The sequence below is a fragment of the Anopheles funestus genome, chromosome X (genome assembly GCF_943734845.2).
Source record: "Anopheles funestus chromosome X, idAnoFuneDA-416_04, whole genome shotgun sequence".
NCBI lineage: Eukaryota > Metazoa > Arthropoda > Insecta > Diptera > Culicidae > Anopheles > Anopheles funestus.
The window spans coordinates 5,859,633-5,865,660 of record NC_064597.1 but is presented as its reverse complement, the minus strand read 5'-3'; positions in this window follow the sequence as shown (position 1 = coordinate 5,865,660).

Below are 6,028 nucleotides of genomic sequence, written 5' to 3'. Positions count from 1 at the left end.
ATGTTGCTGTGTTTGCTTGCTGAGCCAGGGTTTTGCCCATTTTGCGGGGGTGGAATTTTGTTCGGCTTTACCCATATAACACGTTACCTACTCACGCATGCTTAGTATAGGTATGTGACGATTCGGTTCAATACTGATTCTGTTTTGCTCAATTTGCATTTGTTTTGCCCAACTTCACTTGGTATTTCGTATATTGTGTTTTTGTTTTTTTTTTCTTTCTTTCAATCCCGCTTTGTTGTTTTGCATTAATATGCGACATTTTGTGACATTTGTGTTCAAACTTTTCATTATAATTTACAACTCCTTCTCTTTGCTCTTGTTTGTTGGTGTCCGTTTTACCATAAGCTGTTTTAGGATTTTTTTGTTTCATTTTTTTGTCGTCTTTCACGAACAAGGACGCATATGAAGTCACATATAGTGGGGATCATTACGTGTTTCTTTCTCGTTTTTTTGTTTTGTATTCTAAATTAGTTTTCACATTTACTGTAATAGTTTGTTTTGCAGCCACGCAACACATTCGGCTCTTCTGAGTGAAAACATTTTATGTTAGTATTGTGGCAATCGCAACATAGCGGTTCCTTGACAAACGCTTAGAAACTACCATTCTTGTAACACGCAAATTTAAATTATAATCCTCGATGATGTTCTTGTAGATAGGAACGTAGAATTGGGCAGCGAGTTTGCACTGGCCCTGCTATATTCACAGATGTTTGTTGGCCTTTACTTATCGGAATGTGAGATGTTATGAAAGCTCCACTAAGAACATTTTGATTAATTTTGGCAACATAAAGGTTTTCTTTTAAATAGTAAATAAACATGAATAAATCCATTCCAGAATCATTTACATTTTTCATTTTAATTTTGCATATTACCACCCAATAAAACATTGGATAATTTAATTGTAACCTTTTGACGTAAAAGCGTATTATAAGTATGGTAAATTCTAAACATTTTTCTTTTCAGGAAGTCGACAAGCTACGTTTTGCAACAATTGTTGTTTTTATACTGTTAATAAAAAAGTTTGAAAAAGACACTCCGGTGATGAAAAACTTTAACTAAAAAACGAAAACATTAAATAAATCAATCAAATTATATAAACCATCGTTGGCGAATAAATTTCCTAAACATTAAGAACTCTGTTGTCAAACATGGCAACAACGTAAATTGCATTTTCTACTTAAAAGCGTTTGAAGATTTTTTTTTCTTTTCAATAATTACTAGCAATCACGTCTGTAACCTGTCAGCGTTTTTTTTTTTTGTAGAACAAACATTCCAAAAACCGTCGTTCCGTAGCAGTTTTGATTCGCTGCGAAAAATCTTAACCGAGTTGCTTACAATAACAGTATTTTTTTTTAATTAACTAATTTAACTACAATTTAAATAATGCATTGCATTATACGTATCCTGATGTCAAGGCCCGAATTATACGAAGAATCTATCATGTATAAAAAATAAAGTTTGGTGTTACACACTTTTTTTCTTCATAATAAAAGTATAAAAAAAACAAAGGCAGCACCACACACAGGATTTAATAATTAAAAAAAAACTAGTTTACATCGTAACAATATACAAGCTCTCACACCAAGCCAGGTAGGAAACAGAGCGAAAGAGGACCAACGAACCCCATGTTCGGTACAACGCATATCTGCGCCGGACGGAAAAAAGGCGTATAACAGCAGCAGTATCGAATTCCATTTAATGCCATCCTGTCGCTTTCATACCTACGAGCAAATACGATTGGACGGTAATGGAGCAGGGTGTAATAGCAAGGCTCAAAAATCGCTTCACACATTTGCGCGAGGAATTACTCGAGCAGAAATGCAAACAATACAATTAAAATTAACGTTAATACAGGCAAAGGCGAAAATTGGAAGCTGAAGAAAGAGATGGAAGAAAGGATTTTCAACCCTCATGCTCAGTTTTCTTCCATTTTTTTCCAATTGTTTACCTGTATATGTGTACACAATCATTAAAACCCAGCATCAGTTTGTCGTGTGAGGTTGTAGTAAAATTTTAAAATAATAAATCACTCACACACCTGTGCGGGAAACATCGTCATTGAAATGTTGGTTTTTAAAATATTTAAATACATTAGAAATAAAATACTAAAAAAAACCTAAATTAAACTGTTTATAACACGAATGGAACTAAATTCGCATAACCCATACCTGTGGTTGTAGGATCGTCTATGTTGCGCCTTGAAACTGCATGTGTGTGTGGGTGTTTCCCTTTTTTTATTTAATATGTTTGCTTCATATTTTTTTGTTAAACGAGGCCGATTTTCGATTCTTTTCTTTTTTTGTTTTGCTAGTACGAAGCGACCAGTGATATGTTTAATTACATTTACAGATAATGTAGGTTCTCTTTGACGTCGGGACGTTTGTTCGCTAGCTGTGTGCGGAGTAAAGGACAGTGGACGTCCATATAACCCATATAACGCTCCACTATCCCTAGGAAAGAACTGGTGTTACGAACAAAAATTTACAACAAAAAAAACCCCGAAATGCGCTTTCGTTTTCAAAGTAATAATGAAAACAAATTAGCTAGGTATAAAGCTTTCTATAATGGAAACAAAGCAAAATACCTGATTCGCCCATTCTATTTTTCACCATTCCGATTGCCCGATACAGTGCGTAATATTTTTGCTTCTTTTTTGTCACCGTTTTGTTCACATGCTTAACGCTTTTTTCTTTTCATTTTGACATTTATTATTTCACAAAACTTTATCGGTTGTTTTCATTTCACTTTTGCATGTATTTTTGTTTATTTCGTCTTTCACTCAATAATGTTTGCAGTATATAAAAAAACAAACAAAAAAATTGATGAATCTTTCGTTAACTAACTTGTTTTTTTTTCTTCTTTTGTTTGTCTTCCTCCTGTATTTTGTTCTGTATAATATTTTGATCATCATTAAGATAGGTTAAGATTTACATTTAGCTGTTATTTTATTTCGGTAAATGATAACACGTTGACTGTTTTCTTGGTTTTGTTTACATTTTTTTGTTGTTGGTGTGTATGTATGTGTGGCGTTTTTTGTTTGTGTTTTGCTTATGTACGAGTTTTTTTCCTATTCTTTAAGTTTATCTACGCGTGTGTATGCTTGAGTGAGTGGATTTTACTGCTTTGCTTTTGAATGTTTTTTTTTGTTTGTTTGTTTTGTTTTGTTTTGTTTTGTTTTAAGGATATTCAACACTATATTACAAAACCCCTAAATAGTTACCTTTTTTTTCCATTCGCATTCACTTTTCTGATTTTGTTTCTTACTTTACTTTTGTCTTTTAGTTAGTTTTGTTTTTTGTTTTCCTTTGGTATTTTCTTCACGTTTCGAATGGCTATCTCAGTTATTAACGATTATGTGCTTAGTAGCGATTCACTTACTGCATTCCTTTTCTTTTTCTTTTTCTTTTTAATTTCAACCTCGGTCGGTTAATTATTTGATAAATTAGCATTGCTTATTAGTATAAGAAAACATCCTCCAAATGAGCCCCGGGTCCGGTGTTGATTACACTCACATATAAATCGTAGCGTTTCAATTACAAACAGCGGTAGATACTTAGCAATAAAAATGTTAATTTGACTTATTTTGCACAAACGGTTGATTTCTCTTATTTCTTCCCCCCCTTTTTTTTGCTCTGTTTGTTTCACTACACGCGCGCGCGTTTAGATTTAGCTTCATCGTCTTCCCTAATTATATGCCACACACGTGTCCGGAGCTGAACACCCGTGACACTTTCGCTATCGTTTTTTTTTTGTAGCCCGGATGCGCATCTTACACTGTTATGAAGATAGTACTAAAGTATACCAATCACTGGTGTTTGGACATAAATTTACAGACATTGATATACTCATGTTTCTATGCGTTTCTGCAAACCCACGTCCCGCAAGACGGCCTTCCGTGAGCAAATTGTGTATAAAAAAGCATCGTCCTACCATTTGCTGGCACCAGTTTTTTGTCAGAATCAGCATGTTTTTTTTGTGGAGAGTGTTGTTTGCCATCCGTTTTCTTTTTTTGCATTGCGTACGGGCGTGCAGTTTGATTCGCAAGCTTGTCTCCCAGCTGCACTCGACACACGCTCAATGTGTTACAGTGTCTGTCGTACTAAATATACAAATTATAAGGCCTCATATTCTCTTTCTGAACCCCTTTCTAACTCATTTCGTCTGCATTTAAATCCGTCTGTAGTGGACGTATCCGCGAACGTGTTTATTATTGCACCCGCGATTCATGATTCCGGTTGTGGGATGTAAAAGCTATTGGTTATGGCATGAATACTTGAAGTAAAGTGTGTAAATCAAAGGTAAATATATCCAAGAGGAAACCACTCGAAAACCGGTACTTAATAAATAAAAAGAAACCTCCATTTTGCGTTCTCACGATGCACTTTGCTGACCCCAAATCGCTAAAATTACGACACAGAAACAATGATGAACCCACATACACCTTGACGGGAAGGGCATGACGGGAATACAGCCAGTGTCATGTGTGCAATTTAATATTCATAACACTACCCTTTGAACTGCTGTCACCGGTGCCGACGACCATCTTAAAGGCTTTCCTACACGAGAGATGGGCTAAAAGGCTAGCATACCAAGTATGTGTTGCATCTCGTCCCGTGCAAACAGCATCGGAGTGCTCACGCGCGCCCTATGCGGTTGCCTGTGAATAAAACTTGTTACCACCAGGACAGCAACCATCTCAAACTGTAGTACGCGGAACCGTGTACCGTGCATGTGCTAGTTGGGAGGCGAAACAAAAAGACAGCAGTACGGAAAACGGGATCCGAACAATTTCATGCCTACAGCGAGCGAGCGAGAGCGAAAACCCTCCCCGATGACTGCCGGAGCCCAAAAATTTCGGTTTCACTTATCAAACGCGAGTTGGGGCTTTTGCGCACGAAAAATGGTTATTTTAGTGTGCTCGACGGGGGAGTGGGAGGGGGATGGGGGGGATACCGTGAAGACGGTATAGCGAGCAGATCCTGGCTAGCCATCAGCGCCTGTGCCAGCGCTTTAACGGACCTCAAACTCATTTTAGCTGACGGTCGCACTCTGATATGACGCTCCATCTACGCTCCCACGTCCCTCGGGGGGAGGAAGGGAGGGGGGGGGAGGCTGGGGGGAAGCAGGAACGATGACACGTTGACAGCTGTCGACTAGCTGAAACCGTCAGAATGCTCTGCCGGTGACATTTCGTGCTGTTTTGTGCTCCGAAATATCCGTCACCGGTACCTACACCGGTGTTCACACCGTGCTGTTGGTCAATCTTTTTTTCTGTTTTGTTTTATTAACATTCTGCAAGTATGCAGGCAGTCGAGTCAAACGTATTGTACGCTTCACTTCGCACAGCATTTCCATGTGTATTTCGGTACGAGAATCATTGCCCGCGTGTATTGTTGTTCCGGTCGTCGCATTTCTAGTTTTGTCCTTTTGTGGCGGGTTTTTCCTTTTTTTTTTGTTGCTTCGGATAGGCAATTTGGAAGGAAATGTTGAACTGAAATGCAACTTACTCTAATATACTCTACGGACTCACGGAAAGCAATAGATCATTTAGTGTCAGTTGGACCAACGCGATGGACAAAGGGACTACAGGCTCGAAAAATTTATCCACCCCAGAAAAAGGACAGACGCACAAAGAGACTGAGCACGGTGCGTTATTCATTAGAACGGAGCGGGTTTTTATCTTCGTTTGTAAACTCCTGTTTTTTTTCTTTTATTTTCTCTATGTCCACTAAAATATAAATTAAAGAAACAAACTTAAAACATTTTAAAATGCGTTATTAAAGAAAAAAGTTCAAAAGAACGTAGTAGAGTTCACAATTCCATTACAGAGAAATGCAATAGATAGGATGCGGAGAGCCCACTATAATATGTTAGCGAATCACCCAAAGTTGTTATGGAATCGCGTGCCATTAATATGGAACGTCAAATGAGCAGGCTGTTTACATATGAGAGGGTTGAAGAGTTGAGATAAAACATTATTTTTTTAAACGAAGTTTTAAACAATTGTATTTTAAAATAAGGACTACAA